This window comes from Corythoichthys intestinalis, chromosome 2, assembly GCF_030265065.1.
Source record: "Corythoichthys intestinalis isolate RoL2023-P3 chromosome 2, ASM3026506v1, whole genome shotgun sequence".
NCBI classification, from domain to species: domain Eukaryota; kingdom Metazoa; phylum Chordata; class Actinopteri; order Syngnathiformes; family Syngnathidae; genus Corythoichthys; species Corythoichthys intestinalis.
In genome coordinates this window covers 50,199,371-50,220,026 of record NC_080396.1, presented here as the reverse complement: position 1 = coordinate 50,220,026, position 20,656 = coordinate 50,199,371, and the positions used below count along the sequence as shown (strand labels likewise).

At 39.4% G+C, this 20,656-nt stretch overlaps 1 long non-coding RNA gene across 1 annotated transcript; it reads left to right on the top strand.

The window, feature by feature from the left end:
- The first annotated feature begins 6,837 nt into the window (after window positions 1–6,837).
- Window positions 6,838–8,663, top strand: LOC130930668 (uncharacterized). The gene is made up of 3 exons (XR_009067092.1): window positions 6,838–6,904; window positions 7,464–7,492; window positions 7,964–8,663. It is a non-coding gene; the product is annotated as an uncharacterized LOC130930668 (long non-coding RNA).
- Window positions 8,664–20,656: the final 11,993 nt, after the last annotated feature.

Sequence of the window (20,656 nt, the reverse complement as noted above, 5' to 3'; positions counted from 1 at the left end):
GGCCTTCCGACGAGCCGGTCGTTCCTGACAACCTGATTGTAGGGGCACTACGGTGGGAGATCGAACGTCTGGTGGAGGAGGCCCTGCGGGGTATAACTGTGCCTGGAGGCTGCCCCACGGGCAAGTTATTCGTTCCAGATGCTCAACGTGCAGGAGTGCTGAAGTGGGGTCACGTTTCCAAGTTCGCCTGCCACCCGGGTGTGTCCCGCACGTTCTTCCTCATTTCACAGAGGTTTTGGTGGCCGGGTATGCGCAAGGACGTCATGGACTATGTTGCTGCTTGTACCATCTGCGCTCGAGGCAAGGCGGTTCACCGCCCTCCAGCTGGATTGCTGCATCCACTGCCTGTCCCATCTCGCCCTTGGTCCCATGTGGCACTGGACTTCGTCACTGGACTCCCGCGATCAAAGGGTCATTCTGTCATCTTGACCGTCGTGGACCGGTTCTCAAAGATGGCGCATTTCATCGCACTCCCCAAGTTGCCCTCTGCTTTGGAGACTGCTGACCTGTTGGTGGCGCACGTATTCCGGAGTCATGGCATTCCGAGTGACCTTGTCTCCGATAGGGGGCCACAATTCGTGTCGAAAGTTTGGGGAGCGTTCTGCAAGGCCTTGGGGGCCACGTCGAGCCGGTCTTCCGGTTATCACCCACAGTCGAATGGACAGACTGAACGGGTCAACCAGGAGCTGGAGGCCGCCCTTCGCTGTGTTTGTCAGCTGCATCCGGCCTCCTGGTCATCACATCTCCCGTGGGTGGAGTATGCCCACAACACCCTCATTTGCTCAGCCACTGGGAGGTCGCCATTCATGACCGCGTACGGGTTCCAACCCCCGTTGTTTCCGTCGCAAGAAGCGGAGGTAGTTGTGCCGTCTGTCCAGGTCCACCTGCGGAGGGCCCATAGAGTCTGGAGGAACGCAAGGGATGCACTCGTCCGCACGGCAGCCCGCAACCGCCAGATTGCTGACCGCCACAGAAGGCCTGCTCCGGTCTATCGTCCAGGCCAGATGGTCTGGCTGTCGTCACGAGATTTGCACCTCGCTGGGACTTCTAAGAAGCTGAGCCCGAGATACGTCGGTCCGTTCGCTGTGGATGCTGTGGTGAATCCGGTCTCTGTCAGGCTGAAGCTTCCGAGCTCCATGAAGGTCCACCCGGTTTTCCACGTCTCCCTGCTCAAGCCGGTCTCCACCAGTCCCTTGAACCCCCCGCCAGTGCCTCCTCCTGCTCCTCGTGTGGTCGACGGTGGGCCAGTGTATACGGTGCGTTCCATTCTCGATTCTAGGAGGCGGGGTAGGGGGGTGCAGTACCTGGTCGACTGGGAAGGTTATGGCCCGGAGGAACGCCAATGGGTCCCCCGCTCCTGGATCCTCGATCCGTCGCTGCTGCGGGATTTCCACTCCCTTCATCCCACGAAACCAGGTGGTCCGCCAGGGGGCGTCCGTTGAGGGGGGGGTTCTGTCATATTTGTGTGTGTCTCAGTTCTTTTTCTTTCCTTTATGCAGCACCTGATTGAGCCAGATTGGCGGGGTAATGCGACACACCTGTGCTTGATTAGGAAAGCTCAGTATTTAAGGAAGCTTGTCACCATCTGCAAGTGTCGGACTATTGCTTGCTATTTGCCTTGCTTACCGCCTGTGTGTTCATCGTCATCCTTCGAGTTTCCCGACGTTCTACGGTCGTATTCTGGTTTGGTCATCTTTACTTTAGTGCTCTTTTGGGCTTTGTAGTCAGATTCTTGTACTGTGTTATATTCATGCATTCTAGCGTGCTCTCTTAGTTGTACTTTGTTAAACTCGCATTTTTCGCGTGCTCCCTTTGTTGTATTTTATTATATCCGCGTTTATTCGCGTGCTCCCTTTGTTGTATTTTATTATATCCGCGTTTATTGGCGTGCTCCCTTTGTTGTATTTTATTATATCCGCGTTTATTGGCGTGCTCTCTCAGTTCTACTCGCATTTTGGCGTGCTCCCTTTTGTTGTACTTATTAAATACAAACATTAGCTCTACCTGATCTCCTTGTCTGTTTTTGGGATCCACATCAACGGCTTGCCGTTCATAACAGGAGCAAATGAGGGGATGCAATGCGTGGTTGCAATTTGTGTGGTCACAACTGGTACGATGCCTATGTGCATAATGATAAATTAAAAACTGTCTTTTGTAACAAATTCTCCCAGATAAACAAGACTGTAAGATGCATATTCAATAAACATTTATATCGTTTATATTTGTGTGTCTGTTCTATCAGGTGGATAGTTCATGCGTCATTTCCTCGGCAAAATGCAATAGACATTTATTTCAAATTCTTCGAGTTGGCAGAAAAAAACGCAAGTTTTCTTAATGTTTAAATAGTCTACATATTTTTATTATAATTATAAATGCATTTACACAACGAAATAACGCTGGAAAGGTTTGTTAAATATATTTCTGTGTGGGATATTGTGCTCACTATACGCGCCTCTCTGACAAGGAGAGGAACAGCAGCATATTCAAAAATAAACTAAAATACTTTTAAATAACATTCTTTATTTTAATGACTCGCATCAGAACACACAAAAGAACAACCTGCCTTAAGGAGCACTGAAACAAAATAAATAATGACGTTTTAAGGAACACCACGAACTCCACGATGTCTTGCTTAGCATGAAGAGGTGCAGTCCTTGAAACAAATGATAATAACGATGTTTGACTAATATCTTTTAGGCTAGTACAGTTTTTAAAATGCCTGCCCAGCGTCAATATGCCAGTCTTTCTGCTCTCGTACGAGAGCAAAGCACCACATTTGTTGGCAAGGCCGACAGTTTTCTGTAAAATCTTCCACTATCAATTTAAATCCTTTCTACACACCACTCGTGGATTCTTGCCTTTTCAATCCCACTGTCTTTAGTTTGCTTTTCACCTCTTGCGGCTCTATATCGAAATTCTAAAAAGAAATACCAGGATGCAGCGTTGCAGACTCGCGGAGAGCGCCAAGAGCGGGTGGGGAAGATTAAAAGGAGAGTGGGGCCACGGCGTTCATGTGCGCAAACAATGCACTGGCTCATGTTTGTGATTACCAAAGCGCCTTCTCTCTGTTTTATCCAATTTATTTATTTTATAACAAGTATTCCTTAGTTTAACATCCATACATCGTTTTAATATACAAATATATATTTATTTTTAAAAAAAGTTAGCGAGAGAGCAGTCCAGCCTGACCCGACCAGAACGTAAATGATTGATATTTTGGACCCTACCCGGCCCGAAATTCGGTTGGGTCTGGTCGGGTTGGGTTCGGGCTCAAGATCTAGGCTCTACTGTAGAGGGAGCTACTTTACATTCAAATATCAATCCATTCCCTGGATTGATATTGCGATAAAGATGCTGCTGCACTACAATATTTTCTTTGTCGTTTTCTTTAATATTACTTGAATATTTTTATTGATGGGTCGTTGTGACTAAAATACAGTGACTGTTATTACTGATTTTGCACAGGAGTTCAGATGTTGCACTGTGTGAAAGGCTGCTACTGTGTGTAAAAAAAAAAGAGAAAGCCCTGGTCTCATTCAAAGCACTAATTAAATGCTGTGGTCTGTTTTTTTTCTTTTATAAATATAAATATATATATATATACTGTATATACAGTGGGGAGTACAAGTATTTGATACACTGTCAATGGGTTTTTCCACTGGCAGTGTATAATTGTAAAATTGTTTAATGTCTGACCGCTTGTGTTGCCTCATGATTCACGAAAAATATGCTTTGCTTTAGAATTTTAATGTATCCCAGGCTTTAATGCATCGCAATGCATTGCCGAATCGAACCGAATCGAATCGTGACCCTCTGAATCGAATCGAATCGGATCGAATCGAATCGTGGCCCTCCGAATCGTAATCGAATCGAATCGTGAGGGCAGTGCCGATGCACACCTCTACTAGTTAACATATTGATGCGTCAGATTCTTCCACTTTTAGTAAATATTACCATTTGTTCTTATTAAGCCTATACATATAAAAGTCGGTCATTTTTCACCTAAATCAAGAAAAAATGCTTTCAAATAATGTTTTGAACAGTATCTATTCTTGAATTAAGAACTTTTTTTTTTTCTTTAACCTGTCCTGTTCAGCTGCTTGTCAAAGAAAATGAAGATGTGAGTGTCTGATTGGTAAACAGTTTTAATATATCACATGGGAGTATAATAATACATTTATTTAGAGCGCTTTTCAAGCCACACATATACGCTTAAACGTATGACATACTCCCATTGTGATCATTCAACGTACCTCGTTTATTAGGAGAAAGCAGCGAACAGGAGGGGAACGGAAGAAAAGAAGGAGAGAGACAGAGAGAGACAGAAGAATCTCAAACAACAACAACAAATGCATTGAACGCCAAAACTAACAATGAATATGTTGGCGCTATCATTAGCTAGTTGTATTATTGAATTAAGAACATTTCTGGCAAACAAAATTTTAAGACTAAATATACAAAAAAAATGTTTTTTTCTTAAAATAAGTAATCTTAGTTAATCTTATTTTTAGCTAGCTATTTTATATTATTTTAAGAAATCTGAGTAAAATTTACTTAAGCACTAGCAGATATTTTCACTTATTTCTAATAGATTTACACTGAAAACAAGGGAATTTAATTTTTTTTCTAAAAACCTCTAATATCCCTCCCATGTAACGTAATTCTGTACTGTGAGAGTTGCGTGTGTATGGGTGGAGAGGGAGTGGGGGGGGGGGGGTCAAGTCATCAGCCAATCAAACGTACGTTTGAGGAAAAACAACATGGAATGGCACATTCAGCAAGCGAAAAAGGGGTAAATGTACTGTAAGTCTGAAAATAATTCACTTAATAATGGTAGGGTAAATTCTATCGTTACAACAAATGGGAAGACAATCTAAATGACCTTTATAACTGAACATATTATCTAATGCAAATAAGGTTGCTTAAACGTTGGTGGGGACAATTTGAGCCTCCTGAAAAGTTGGTAGTGATTTGTCCCCATGGTCCCTATGCAAACCTACGCCCTTGGTGTCGCACAACAAGTGTCAAACGCCACTCCGAGACAAAACGTGAAAATTCATGGAAAACAGGGCCAGGGATCACATTAAGGTAGGTATCTTTTATAATTGTAATATAAAATCTAAAAATGTGCATATAATTTACTGTTTAAGTTGCTAGTGAACAAGACAAACTCTAAGAGTCGCCTTTTCTGACTTTGAAGGTTAAAACAGCCCGCTCTATACTGTGAGAGACCTGCACTGAGAATCACACCTGTTCCCTATTGGGAACAGGGGTGGGTGGGTGTGTGTGTGATATGTTTACATAAGATGATACTGCTGTACAGCTGTTATTACTGTTGCACTTATTTTCAAGTTTTGATATTTTCCACAATAAGCATTTATTTTTTAGTTAATTGATAAAGAAGAATGGTAGTTATAGGATTTCAATGTATGTCCATGTTGTTTTCTTTGGAGTAAAATTACAGCTCTGTTGGATATAAAAATTCGGATTTGCGTCATTAATCTTGGTGTGGCACACTGATTGGCAAGAAAATTTGAAAGTGGCACTCCACACACAAAAAGGTTGCTGACCCCTGCTCTAGATGATATACTGTAAACAGTGATTGTAGAAAAGAAAAAAGGAGCAGGAATTCTACGTCTTGATCATCCGCCTCCATTGTTTATAATGCCGGCGTGCCGCACTAAAAGTGGCAATGGCACACTCTATGACGTCACTTCCTTAGTATCTGATTGTTGTATGGCGACAGCAGTCTATATTAATTGGTGGGTAATATTACCCGCCTACATTATCCGTGTAACAACTAATCTGGACAAGAGGTATACTAGTGTAGCCAACATGCCGTGTAGTCTAATTATACGATTAAGGCCATTATCATTCCTAGTGTAGACGTAGCCTCACATTGCAGCTTTGCCTGACACAACCATCCTTTCATTTTCTATACCACTTATCCCCATGATAGTTACTGGTGAGCTGAAACCTAGCTAAGTTGACTTTGATTGAGACCCATGGTAGTACTTTACATTCTGGATTTTATGGCAAATTGGCAATGGCCCACATACATACGTATACCAACGTTTACAGCGACATTTACATTATTTCAAGGGGTTTGTGTTTTCAAGGTGTTTCAACCAGTGCTTGCATTGAACCACGACGCGATCCGATCCCCCTCGTGCACGTCAGGACTGACCCGCGCCGCTTTGACCACTAAGCCAGAAGTGCACCCACTTGAAGGCATCGGGAGGGAGGTTTTCCACGCACCGCACACTACGGGCCCAAATGTACCCGTTACACTTAGTCTTTAATTAGGCAAACAGATGATCTGAACTCGACATAGAAAAGTCAAAGTCAATTCAAATCTTAAAAGTCAGAACAATTAATTAATGTAGGTTTCATTGCATGTGTACATTATATCTCTTCTCATATTCTTCTCATTAGCCTAGTGTATCTTTTTTAATGAGGAAAAGAATAAAATAGATCAAGAGTTAATCCTCAGACGCATCCTGAACTGAGCTCCGAGAGCTCAGTTACGGAGGTATGCTTATTCGGATGCCTTGACATGATGTCACGCATGACAACAATGTATCTTCTGAAGTTTTGTAATAAAAGTCACAGAAATTCTCCAGTCAATCTATTAATCCTTTTACGCTCTTCAATAAGGCCCTGACGTGATGCCCGACGGCAGTTTGAACAACTTCAGAGACATGTTTTTCTCCAAAACACAAGTGCTGATTGACAATAGGGTTCCGCTTTGTTAAACTTTATCTGCAAGGTCAAAGGTGATGTGATAAGCCACTTTGATTTTTTGAATTGTTAATTCCCAAAGATTTACACAAAGCCAAACAGACATAAAAAGACCAAACAAAAACAGGCAGCAGGAGAGAGTACATCATTCAATAAATATGAGGTTTGCATTTAATAGACCACTTTTTTGTAGAAAATGATGTTTAATCTCCATATGCGTTTGCACATTAACTGTCACTCTAAAAGCAAAGTCTTTGTGTGTTTTTGTTTTTATATAGAACATCTGATACATATTAATAAGATGTCCTTTGACAATCACAAGGCATTGCCTTGCATTGATAATTTTGTTTGACTCTTAAGCAAGTGTGCGCTGCACACAAAGATTTTCTTATTGTTGATTTATTTTATTTGATGTTGAGGTGAAGTTTACTTTGAGTGCAGGTACATGCAAAAAGGACTCGAGAGAAACAGTCTTAATCTAATTGAAGATATGCAGAAAGTGAAAATGTGTGAAATGTTATGCACTGAAAGAATTTAAATACAGCCAAGACAAAAGGCTAATTCAAAATACTGGCTCTTATCCGCTAACCTTCTCTGACATGTTGAGACTTACTAAATTTGTCTGAATTAAAAACAAAATACTTAATCAGGAGGAAATGTCCTATTTGCCTGGTTATGTTTACAAATGTGACTCACAGACCTGTTTTCTACCACTTTCATAGTTTATGGGCATAGTCACTATACTTTCAAGGTAAGAACAGTTTAATAGGCTCTGAAATCTTGTATTGTGTCTTCCATGTTTACTGTTGTCATGAACATTCCAGGCAGTCAAGGACCGTTTATAGTCTGGAGTTAGGCGTATTTGTTTGAAGAGGCATGTCTGAATTCTGACTTTTTTTCCGCGTGAACATAGCAAGAAGGGAGAAAATGAAGTTTCAACAATCAAACATTGCAACTGAAATCAAGATTTCTAAATTCCGTTGAACCAGAAATAATACAACATTGAATTTGGCATCAAGTCTGACTCCCACAACTTTTACTTGCACTTATATTATATATTGTAACATGGAAGACGTCATGTTTTGCTTCATGTTCTGTATAATCTTAGTGTTACTTTGATTTATGTTGCTAAAGATCATAGCTTTCCACCATCATGCATTGCAAAGCTTTCAATGTGTGTAATTTTCTTTACCCTTATGACTTCTCCTTTTTTCTCCTTCAGGTCAGAAGAAAAACAACCAAAGAAGGAGATGTTTTCTTGTTGAAGGCTCATGCATGACTGCTTGTAATATCCCGTATTATAATGGGTTTAAATGGGGCAAGAGCTCCATCGGGAATGATGCTTCGAAAGGGAAGTTAGAGGAATGACAGCCTTATTGAAGAAGCAAATCATCACATTAAAACTGTAAAATGAAGCCGTCTATGTCATTACGGTGACAAATACTGTGAAAATGGTCGTTCTTATTATGTGCTTATGCGCAAACAAATGATTAGATGTCGCTTATTTCTGTGGAGAAAATGTGATGCTATTTATGTGATGGCATCATCATACATTGTACCAAACTGAATTCATGGCAGCAAAGTCTTTGGCATAGTTATACAAATCCTTGGCAAACATGATTTGGATTTAAAGATGGAAAAACAGAGCATGTCTATTGTAGTTCACAAACCTGCCAATCATCTGAATCCCTCGGACTCATTGTTCACACCTACGAGGCGACTGTATGTCGCAAAGAGCCATAACGTGTCTTGCATCTGCATAGAGACCATAGAGAATTGATTTTTAATCATCCATATCAATGTAAAATTAACAGGCACCATTGCTGGCCAGTATATGGAAATAATTACATTTTACATTACTTACAGCACTGTACAGTAGCTGCCATGAACATACTTTTTTTAATCACATGCAACTGTCACATAATACTCCCACATAGTTGGTTTTATTGTTAGGATTGAGTTATGTTTATCAAGTGTCTTCAGTTATCCTTCTTCAATCACTACATCAGCAGCAGTAGCTCACTTTTGCTAGACTTAGTTTGGATTTGATTGATTTCTAGCTTGATTGTCCTAACTGTGTACTAGTATGTGAAATATCTCTTTTGGATTAAAATGTACTGCATGGGACTGCCTTACCTAATTTTGCCTGTAATACTTGCAGGCTGTTTTCTCTTGTGAATGTATCAGCTGGATCTCATTTAGCCAAAACACTCATGCACAAAAACACCTGCAGGCCTGCTAGACTAGACCATGATTGCAGTACTGCAGACGTGTTTTCACGCCATTGCACAATTTGACTTTTGATGTATGAGCACCAAGCACAGAAAGAGAGCAGATTAGGAATCAGCTGACTCCTCACATTTTCTTCCGTGTGACTTATTAGAAAGGTTATTCTGAGCGGTCTGTTGCACCGCTGGAGGGGGTTGGAGGAGGAGTGAGACCCTCAATAGGGCAAATTTATCACTTGTAATAGTAGATTACTTTAGACAACCCCTATCAGCTTTACTTAATAACAAATGAAAGTAACCTTTTCTACTTGTCATGCTCCGTTTTACTTTTATGGCAGTAATTGTTTAGAATAAGGTGTCTGGTGAATTAAAGATGCTTTTTGGTGTACAGGTGTCACTCTTTCCAGAAGCAAAGTGAAATATGGTAGAGAAGTTTATCATTTAACTGCTGGAAGATTTGTTTTTTTCCCCTGCACTGTCTGTTTGTTTTCAGTCGCTTGTTATGTTGAGTTGATAAAAGGGCAGGAAGCCGGATTTGCCGTGCCTGTCATGATTGCGCTTGCCCCTGGTCATCTGTTCCACAGTTCAGCATAACTGTTATTCCTAGAGGCGCCATCACCTGTGCATGTTTACTCAGACAGTGATTGTTTGCGAGAAGCCTGCACTCTTCATATGAAAAACCCACTTAGTCACCAAATTAGAGAGATTTGTCTCTTAATACAATACAAACACATTTAAAGATACATATACTTGCTGATAGACAGAACTAGGTAGGACTAAATTATGCAATTAGAGCCTTATAATGTTTTTCACTATTTACGATTCACTAATTTTCACAATTGTATGACATACAAAAAAGACATACTGACACATTTGGGCCCCCACTGTAGAAGAACCCAAATGCCTTTGTTCGCATCAGTGGTTGTCTGGCACAATTGTGACATGCAGTTAGCTCACTACATGTACTGTAGGTGAATTGCAGCGCATAAATATGGCTTCTTTTTTCATCTAGTTTCGGTTTCACATTGATTAGATAAATTAAAATATAAAAAAAAAAAAAAAAAAAGTCCACTATGACCCAGTAGGATATATCCAGCCACTAAAGCAGGGGTGTCCAAACTTTTTGCAAAGGGGGCCAGATTTGGTGTGGTAAAAATTTGGGGGGCCGACCTTGGCTGACGTCCTTTATGTCGAACAATATATTTAAGCAAATTTTAGTAATCCATTCTGTGTGTCACATTTGCTTTGTAATTTTTTTAAATTAATAATTTCAACAATTTCGCAACTAACTTTTGTGGCGTTGTCTTTCGACTCTCGGGCTCTTGCGAAATACTGCTGCTGTGAAATTAAACTAGCTTCAAGTTGCTTCAATTTCTCGCTACGGATCTTCCCTGTAATCTTGTCGTACATGTCAGCGTATCTTGTTTGGTAATATCGCCTTACATCGAACTCTTTAAAAACAGCAACTGTCTTTTTGTAAATGAGGCAGACAGTTGTTGCGTATTTTAGTGAAGAAACAGTCCAATTTCCACCTATTCTTGAAGCATCGGCCGTCGCAGTCAACGTTCTTTTTTTTTGTTGTTGATTGTCACCATTTTAGAAAATTGGGAGTAAAGGCCACGTGGGGTAATGTTGCTTCGAGTGCTGCTGCCTTTTCGTGGGTAAATGAGGAGCAGCATTTAGTGAATAAGATACTTCATATGCTGGTAGCAGTACTGCTGACCAATTTATTTGTGTGGGCCAGACGTTATTGATTTTGTGACAGATGCTGGGGGCCGGATGAAATTTGTCCACGGGCCACATTTGGCCCCCGGGCCGGACTTTGGACATGTCTGCACTAAAGGCTTCAGGTATGTATTTCCATCACTAAAACATGAAACATGTATGGATTTGTATGCTGAAAAATACATTGGAAGAAATATCACCCCAGTAAGGGATGGTCTCACATACTCAGTAGAAAAGCCCAGAGCATTACAGAGTTTGGTTAGTTGACAACGGCTTGCTTTTTGACAATATTGTTGCCTCATTTTGGATAGTTTAGATAGACATGTCAGTGTACTGGCATGATTTTAGTCCCTTAGTCTCCCTGAGTAAATGCATTCATCAAATCAATGAATGGATGTGCCAGAATTTTCTCCAGCTAAATGTGGGGAAGACAGAGGTGATCATTTTTGGGCCAGAAAAGGAAATGTCGACAATCAGCACGCACCTTGGCACAATTTACTTACAGCTACAAATCAAGTCAGAAATCTTGATAATTAAAAATAATTTAACAACGTTAGATTATTGACTCAGACCTAAAATTTGACAGCCATCTAAAGTTTGTCGCTCAATCTGCTAATTACCACCTAAAAATTATAGCCAGAATTAAGGAGCTTCTATCTAAACAAGACATGGAAAAACTTATCCATGCATTCATTTTTAGTAGATTGGACTTTGCAACGGTATATTTACAGGTCTTGATAAAATTTTTTAAAAAATGAATAAATAAATAAATGAAAACAGTCAGGAGCTTTCAGCTAGGACAGAATCCTGCTGCTGCTAGAGTCCTTGTGACAGGCCAGGTTTTGTTCCTAACTTCAGGTGACAGATAGACCACTGGTAGAACAAGAGTTTAGTGAATTTGGTCAGGCTGCAGGTGGACACACATGTACAAGACCTTCATGAACATAATTCATGTGTATTTCAATCATAATTATCAGTGCCTCTAAATTATGGTTAGAAGCAATTCATTGAACACATTATTGTTATCATAATCTTTATGATATTTATGGTATCATCTCAAAGGATAGCGGGGTTACACAGACAAGACCGACTTGGGTGGTCTTCAGGTTAGAGGAGGAACACTATGAGTTTCTCCCTTTTATGCCTTAGGCAGCCATTGATACAGACGTACTGTATTACTTGCGGGACCACATTGTTCACTGATGAATGTTCATGATTGTGAATGGTTTACGAATCAAAAAAGCTGCAACGTAACAAAGTATTTATTCTATGGTGCAAAATTGTCATGTATGCGGTGGATGAGCTGATCTAGACCCAAGTACAGCGAAGTAGGGAGGCTAGGCAGATATACTGTAGATAGGGAAGCAGGTGTGAAAAAAAGATAAGAGTTTAATTTTCAAGAAGTTCTAAACATCGACAACAAACATAAACACACCTATACTGCAAAAGCCAGGTAGGACATTGGCAGAGCCAAACATGACATTGTAAATGACACAACAAGACTGAACAGAACCGGGCAGCTTAAATACGCACACAGGGTAATGAGCCATGATACAGCTGGTGAGCATGAAAGGTAGAGGGGAAGCTGATTGGCCACACACAAAGGAGCAGGCAACAACACGTGACATGACACACACACACAGGAACAAACCAGAATGAAAACCAAACCACAACACAAAACAAGACAGATACAGACAAGAATGAACCTGAACCAAAAACACTCAACAAACCCAAACCATGACAAAAATAAAGAATAGACGTTTCCGTAACAAAGTCATATTGATGCCTGACAATTCACAATTTCATGCCGCTACATCTGTACATCATTGGCTGCTGTGGGTTTTGGTTCAAACCATCATGTCATCAGCCCATAGTTAGTGATGCGCATGCAGGAAGTCACCAACCTGTGCTCTAGTATTGTCATGCAACATTCAGGAAGAGCACGACTGTGCCACAGAGATAAATGTATGTCAGCATGTAGCTTTGTCAGGTAAAAATTGGGAATTAGTCACACATACATCCATCTGAGTCTTGTAAGCCCTATGATCATTTGCAAATGTTGGTAATTAAACCTACATCTGAAACCTCAAGGGTAATTCCACTGGACTGGTCATTAACATGTATGAATCACTGACCAGAGGCAGATCAAGTTATTATAGGACAAACATGGAGCTCGTATGCAGACATCATGCTAAGTAGGTGCCTGAAGAAAGGCCCCTAATGGCCTCTGTGACCAGGGTAATGGTGTTGTTATCAGGAACAAACACACCTCTAATGACTCTCAAACACATTTGTGGAACATCAGCAAGTTTAGAAATCAGTGTCCACAGGCTAACCCGCAGCAAAAGTGATAGAAAACTCTCAAAAGCTCTGGTATGTGGGCAACAAAACGGATTTGTCTTGAAAAAGGGTGACAGAAGTGATTAGAATACAATACAATCACTGGGTTTTAAAGTGGCATGTACGTAAACAAAGCATCATATTTTGTCACTCACTGAGTTTATTGACATGATGTGAAAGGAAATTAGATTATTGACATATTTTTTTTGCTGCATGTATAGCTAATTGACCAGGATAAATGACGAATTTATCTACCCACATGCTTTGACTTGGCAGCAGTACAGTAGTGCTGTGTGTACTTTCCAAATTTGTTAAAGAAGTGGAACTAATAATGCATGCGAGAGGTGGACAATATTGCTTCAAAATTATATGACGATATTTTATCACGAAAATTTGCGATGATATTTTTTGATGAAATGGGAATATACAGGATATATTATATATATATATATATATATATATATATATATATATATATATATATATATATAAATATATATATATATATATATATACAAACCGTTTTTTTTTTTTTTTGACACGGCCATGTTGTGTTGAAGAAACGTATGCGGCGATCCGTTGCCGACCATTACGGTATGTGACATCACCATTTTGTTTCGGTAATACTTCACTTTGATCGGTCGAATGATTTCGTCTGTGTGAAATTCTGCTTTTTTTCACTCTTCATAAAACACAGAATTTAGTTTCTTGAATTCATTTCAGTCAATGTTCATTGCAGCTCCGCAACTCGGACCATAACAAACGTAAAACATCACAGACTTCTGTGTCCGTCAACTATATCTGTCCCTCGGGAAACTCAAACCCACATAACAATAGTTCCTATTGTTACTGTCGTATCTACAGTGATGAGCTCTCTCGGATTTCCGACTTAAGTTCTCACTTTCATTTTACCGTATCAATCCATGGAGGAAACATTTATTCATCATGATAAAACGAGCAAGTTATACAGCAGCCTTTAACAAAAGTCACATCTGTTTTGTTTTCTGCTGGATTCTGGTAAGTTGAAGAAGTTATCAGATCAAATTATTACCGTACATATTGTCAGTTTACGGTAATGTTTTGAACTACCAATGTGCTATGCTTGTGCTGTGTTTCACCAGTCAGTAAAATAACATTTCTGTATCTGTACACGAGCTGTTTTCTTGTATTCTTCTATTTATTGGTGCTAAAATTAGGGTGCGTGTTATACACGGGTACAATAATTTTCCCGAGATTTTACAAGTAAATTTGGGGTGCGTGTTATACACGGGTGTGCCTTATATTCGGGAAATTACGGTAACCCTTGTCTTACACAATTACACTGCAGTGTAAATAGCGCAAATCCTTCGCAATTGATAACTGACACAGCTTGAAACGGAAACAAATATTGGTCAAGTGCTGTTAAACCTTAGAAGTCAAATATATGTTGCAACGGTTTCCTTAAAGTCTGACACATCATCATATTTTGATATTTCAACATTCATAGCACCAACTTGTTTTCCTATTTGGGTGGCAGTCGTCTGTGAGCAGTTTGAAGCCCAAGCTCTTCCAGAACACTGGTGGTCCTCCAATTGTTCACATATAGAAATTGGCTTTGATCCCAAAGGAAATAATGGAAATGGGGAAAATAACATTCCAGGGTCAAACAACCTACAATGACATACAACTACAGTGTACTGTGTTATATTACATGGAAAAAATGTGATTGTTCATATTAAAACATAGAAAGAAAAATAGTGTTGCCTTAAGATGCAAGTTCAATTCATTCCCTGATCATAATTAGATAATCAAACCTCCCTCTGTGTGTGCGAGTTGTTCACCAAAATGCAAATTCCTACAGTCATTCAGACACAGACAAAACCGTTTGATAACTGCTGTGTCACATCTCGGAAGTCTTGTTAATGTTGGTTCATGTCAGATTCTTTTATTTTGGTTGTGGCGTGCCTCATTGAGGTAACTGTACTTCCTGCTCTTGCCAATCAGGCTGATTGTGTCCACCTGTGACCCTCTGTATAAAATAGCCCGCTTCTAACCTTGCCCAGTGTCGGTTTGTCTGCTATCCTGCCATGTCCTACGCCACCTGCTTGTGTAAGCCCCCCCCCCCCCCCCCTTTTTTTTTTCTTGACCACGATCGATGTTTTTTGAGATTGACTCAGTTGATTCGTATCCAACTGTTGCTGTGATTTTTTTGTTAGCTTCCTTTTTTTTTTTTAACTTTACTAACTGGAGAATAAAACTTTTGTTTGAGCACAACTATCGAGCATTTGGGTGGCTTGGTGCATCCTTGTCATGCTGTAAATGATGCTATAAGCTGCAGTAATATAACTTGTTTTTCGCAAAGGATATACAATATATCCTTGTACGTATTTTTATATTATGTGTCTGGATGTGTTGGTGCATCATTTGTTTTTAATTATCAGTTGCTTAAAGCCACCTAATAGATGCAATTTATTGGTCCGTCTGACATTTTCCATTTAGGCATTAAGCTAGCATAAAGCTAACTCTTTCATCTTTAATTAGACAGTAACTTTCAACTAGGGGTGACATCAAACAGGTTAAAACAACATTTTGGGAAGAATTTTCACCATCTGCCAAATTGCTGATGGAAGTGAAAAATTTCCTCCCAAGTCAAAAAAAAAAAAAAAGCAGAAGGAAAAAAGCCCTATTCTAGTTTCTATTGTATCACGAATACTCCCTTTTTTATGATGTGTAATCATATGCTGTTGTTTTATTTTGATTAATTTTGTTTTTTCTCCTATATGAAGCCTATTCAACATAAGCCTATTCAATTCAATTCAGTTGTATTCTATTCTATCAGTTGCACTGTATGTCAACACAGCACTTAATATTTACACACAAACGGGCTAAGAGTATGGAAAGTCCAACTCCTTTGTAAAGCATTGATAACATTTCAGGTCCACTATAGATAATCGTCACCTTTCTTTGTTAAATCTTAAACTGACTGAGCAATATATTAACCAGCCAGGAATTATACAGTCTGAGGAATGTGCTTCACTTCTAAACCAAATTGGGTAAACGTATATCCCTCCCACTGTACGTGTATGTAGACTTGAATAAAGAGATGAAAAGAGAAGACTGACTAATGATAAAGCTATGAGTCAGAGATCAAGGAGCCTTGGTGCAGAGCTAGTCACAATTTGTACATGAGGGAACTGAGATGGAATGAGTCAAAGCTACAAATGCCCCAGCTATATTTACAGTCAGGTGACACGAAACGGTATATATGAGAAGATTTGAATTAAATTCAGTGGCAAGTGTCACTGATAAATTACTGATCGCAGTTGTTATAATGACAAAAGCTGCCTGAGAGAAAAATATATCAGCATTGAAGGAAGCCAAATGTTAGCATTCAAAGATGCCTATTGTGTAGCTCAGCACATCCACCCACTAGCCGCTCCAAGGCTGCCTCCTCGCCTTAACTTTGGCTCAGGGACACTGTGAGATACAGTCCAGTTCACAGAACAGAGAGTGTGTGGCCTTCATGCCAAAGTCCTGTTAGCCAAATCCGTCGGCACTGTGTCATTTAGAAGATAAGGGCCTAATCTACAGCGAGGGCAGGGAGCTCCTAATACAAGGCCACTCTTGTCACTTGTGCAGCATTCTCTACATTCCAGGAATGTGTGTAGGCATGTGCAGACAAACAAAACCCTGAGAATATTTTGTCCCTGTATGCCAAAGGTTCCAAAATAATGATAGAAAAGCACAATAGAGTTTCCATGTTCAATTTTCATGCACAAGAAATACCGTTGTAGGACACCAGGCAATCACAATGGTGCGTTGCAACGCGAGTCTAATTTGTTACATGTCTATGATTGTAACTCAAACATTTGCATCTTATCATTATCCAAATCACAGTAAATGGAAAGCCATTAATCCGGTACTGCCCCCCCCCCCCCCCCAAAAAAAAACATGTATGTAATGTCAAATTGAACTGTGAAATATTGCACTCCATATAAAGATGTCATATCAAGTCACATTTATTACTACAGCCCTTACGCACAATAATGTCTCAAATGGCGTCACAAGCCCACAGATCACAAAAATAATGACTTACTTTTATTTAACCCCGCATCCCCACATGGGGAATGAGAAAAGAAGAAACTTGGAGAAGGGACCACAGATCGTAAATTCCTTTCAAGATGACGTTTATAGTGAATAATGAATGGGAAACATTTATCATAATGAATATTGCTAAACAATGGTATCTACAACAAAATGAAAGAGGAACTACAAACATAAAACAATTACGCAATTAATACATTAAAATTCAATTAAAATTCAATTAAAACCATTTTTGGTCCATTTTTTTACTTCAATTTACCGTAATTTTCACACTATAAGGCGCACCTGACTATAAGCCGCCACCCACCAAATTTGACATGAAAACAACATTAGTTCATAGGTAAGCCATACTGGACTATAAGCCGCAGCTGTCCTCACTGTGTTATGGGATAATTACACCAAAAGATATTAAGCGGTAACACTTTATTTGACAGCGGCATCATACGACTGTCATAAAACCAAATGAACCACCATGAAGCTTTGAACCAATTGGCTGCTAAGCGTCATTGCTTCAAGAAGCTTCATTTGGCCATCACTGCTCCCTTGGGGCAGATAGTCAATCTCTGCTGCCACCTGCTGTCAACACTGTTATTGTCCAACATGCTTTCTCGCATGTACTGCAGCACTACAGATGTAAATAACCATCAAAATTCATGTTCTGTGCTAATTATTTCTTCAGTTATTGTTCCAGTTGTTTCACTAATTGCTAGTTATTGTATTTGGTAACACTTTCTTTGACAGTTGCGCCATAAGACTGTCATTAGACAATCATAATTATGACATCACACTAATGGACATTAATGAATGCTTATAACATATGTCGTATAGTGTTATTCAGCAAATTATCTCACTTTTAAATGGATGTAAAAGATCTGAGCTGGACATAAATGGAGGAAATGACATAATTTGTCGAATGACAACTAATGACATCTGTCATAAGAATTCAGTAATGCCCACGATAGTGCCATATCATAATTACGACGGTCTTATGACGTCACTGTCAAATAAAGTGTTACTTATAAACCCAAATAATTCAACAAATAGGCCGCACTGGACTATTAGCCGCAGGATTCAAAATGAAGGAAAAAAGTAGCGGCTTATCGTCTGAAAATTACGCTAATGGATATTGTGCTGTTCCTTCTGTGGTACACTTCTTGGCTATCTTGGGCCAAGTTTGAGACAAATTTACATGGGGGCACTTCAGCTACTCAGCAAATTGCACTCATATTAGTGTATCTTCATAGAAGATGCAGAAAATATTCCTGGAATTATTGTTATCAGTCTACATGTTTCAACACTGTTTGTGTTCAAGTATCCATTGCCTTTAGAGTTGTGACACTGTGACAAGGCTTTGATGATAGTTTTCCCATGATATGTTTAAAGCATTAACCTAAATCAAAGTAAAATTTTGGCCTGCATGTATAAAGTTTGGTATCCTTTTTCTAACGACGTCACACAATCAATTAGCATTTTGTCACAGGTAAAATGTATCAGCAAGCTAATGTCACTTTAGAGAGGACTGCTTCTCTAAAATAATAATATAACAAAATCTGAACAGGAATTCGATTCCAGCTATCAGTGAGTCATACCTTTTCTGTGCTCACTGCAGCGTGGCCATCTCAGGTTGAGAGGCTCAATACATCACCAGCCCTGATCTGCATAGTTGTTCATTTGGTATGCTAGTTAGCATCCACTGTGCTGAATGCATATTCCTGAATGAGTGCATATGATCAAAAGAATGACTAACGATGCTTCTATAAATACTATTCATTATTAACAGACAGCCAGGCACCGAGGCAAAATATAATGGATCATTCTTAATAGAAATGTTTCTTGTGCATTTCGCTGTGTACATTGTAATCTGCCTAATTGTGTCTCTTAATTGAACATGGCATATATTCCAGGGTTTTATGCAGGCGCGGAAGTCCTTGATCCACAAGATCAAATGTTTACCAGAAGCGACAGTTGAGTTTCTAAATGATTTGTGTTTGCATGTAAATGTGTTGAAGTGCACAAGCACTGTATTGTGCTCCAGGGCAGACCTCATGACTTGTTCGCCCTTTCAAGATCAGACGCTTTTTGAAGGTACACTTCCAAGCTGATACCTGAGACTCAGACACAGCCTTTCATGTTGTCCTTGGGTAGAGAATTATATCATTAGGCTCCATTTGATTTTTTTTCTTGCAAATTTATGTTCAGAAAAGAAAATTCAAATCCTCCATAAAGTGCTTTTGTGACTTCCACATTTTACCCCATAAACGTTTATACTTCCCATTGTACAGTGAATTGTATTAAGTACTGTAGGTGCCATGCATAATCAACACCAAGATGTTTTGTTAAAAAAAAAGAAAAAAATCCAATCTCACAAGTAGTGATGCACGACAATACATTTTTAAACCGATAACCGATAATTTCCTCCTCGTTCCAAACGATAACCGATATTGTCAAACCGATGATTCTATTAAAAGATTTATGTAAAATTTTAAAGTATACACAAGAGAAAATATTACCGTGCAAAAATATAATTTATTGCTCCTTTTTTCAACATCAAATGTGAACAAGTAGTAAATTCTAACATCTAGATAAAGACAGATTGTCTGACATTGTGTAATGGTAAACCTTTGGCAAAAATTACAGCGTAAATACCTATGTTGCACAAAAATGTGTTCAAAAGTAAGCCATTCCTAACATATAACATTACTACACTGCAAAAACACACCTCCTTAAAACTAGTTAAATTCCCTTGTTTTCGGTGTTAATCTATTGGAAATAAGTGAAATTATCTGCCAGCACTTCAAGTATATTTCACTCAGATTTCTCGAAGAAAAATAGCTAGCTGAAAATAAGATTAACAGGCAACTTTTAAGCAATAAATTATTATACTTAATCCTAAAAAAAAAAAAACGTCAGAAATGTTCAAGAATAGGTATGGTTCAAAACATTATATGAAAGCATTTTTTTCTTGATTTAGGTGAAAAATGACCTTTTTTTTTTTTTTTTTTTTTTTTTTAGATGTATGGGTTTAATAAGAACAAATAGCAATATTTACTTCAAGTAAGTGGGGAAAAATATGGAGCATTCATCTGTTGATTAGTCTTTAACACTCAAAACAAGATGGGGAATATTATTTGACTAGATTTAAGAAGAATGATCTGATTAAAACGTCATAAATTTACAGCGTACAGAATACATTACTGACTGGCTGACATCTTGTGAGTGGTTTGGTGCATGTTACAATTATCATCTAAACACTGTGCCGAAGCATGCTTACTTGACATCACTTGTCCAAATGTCTGTGGTGTTTTTCACGAAGAGTGGTGGTCGTATAAACTGCATTATTTTTTTATCCGGGGCTTGGGCTCTCCGGTCACTTCAGTTAAAAAAATGTCTCTCGTCTGGCATCCCCTCCCGCCTGAACGCTCGAGAAACCGGGATGTTCGCCGGAGGTCCCGCCGCCGGGCAATCGGGCTCGGCCCGCCTGCCCCGCCGGCCGCCGGCCGCCTGCCAGACCGGCCAGAGTGGCAGGCTCCGTCGGAAGA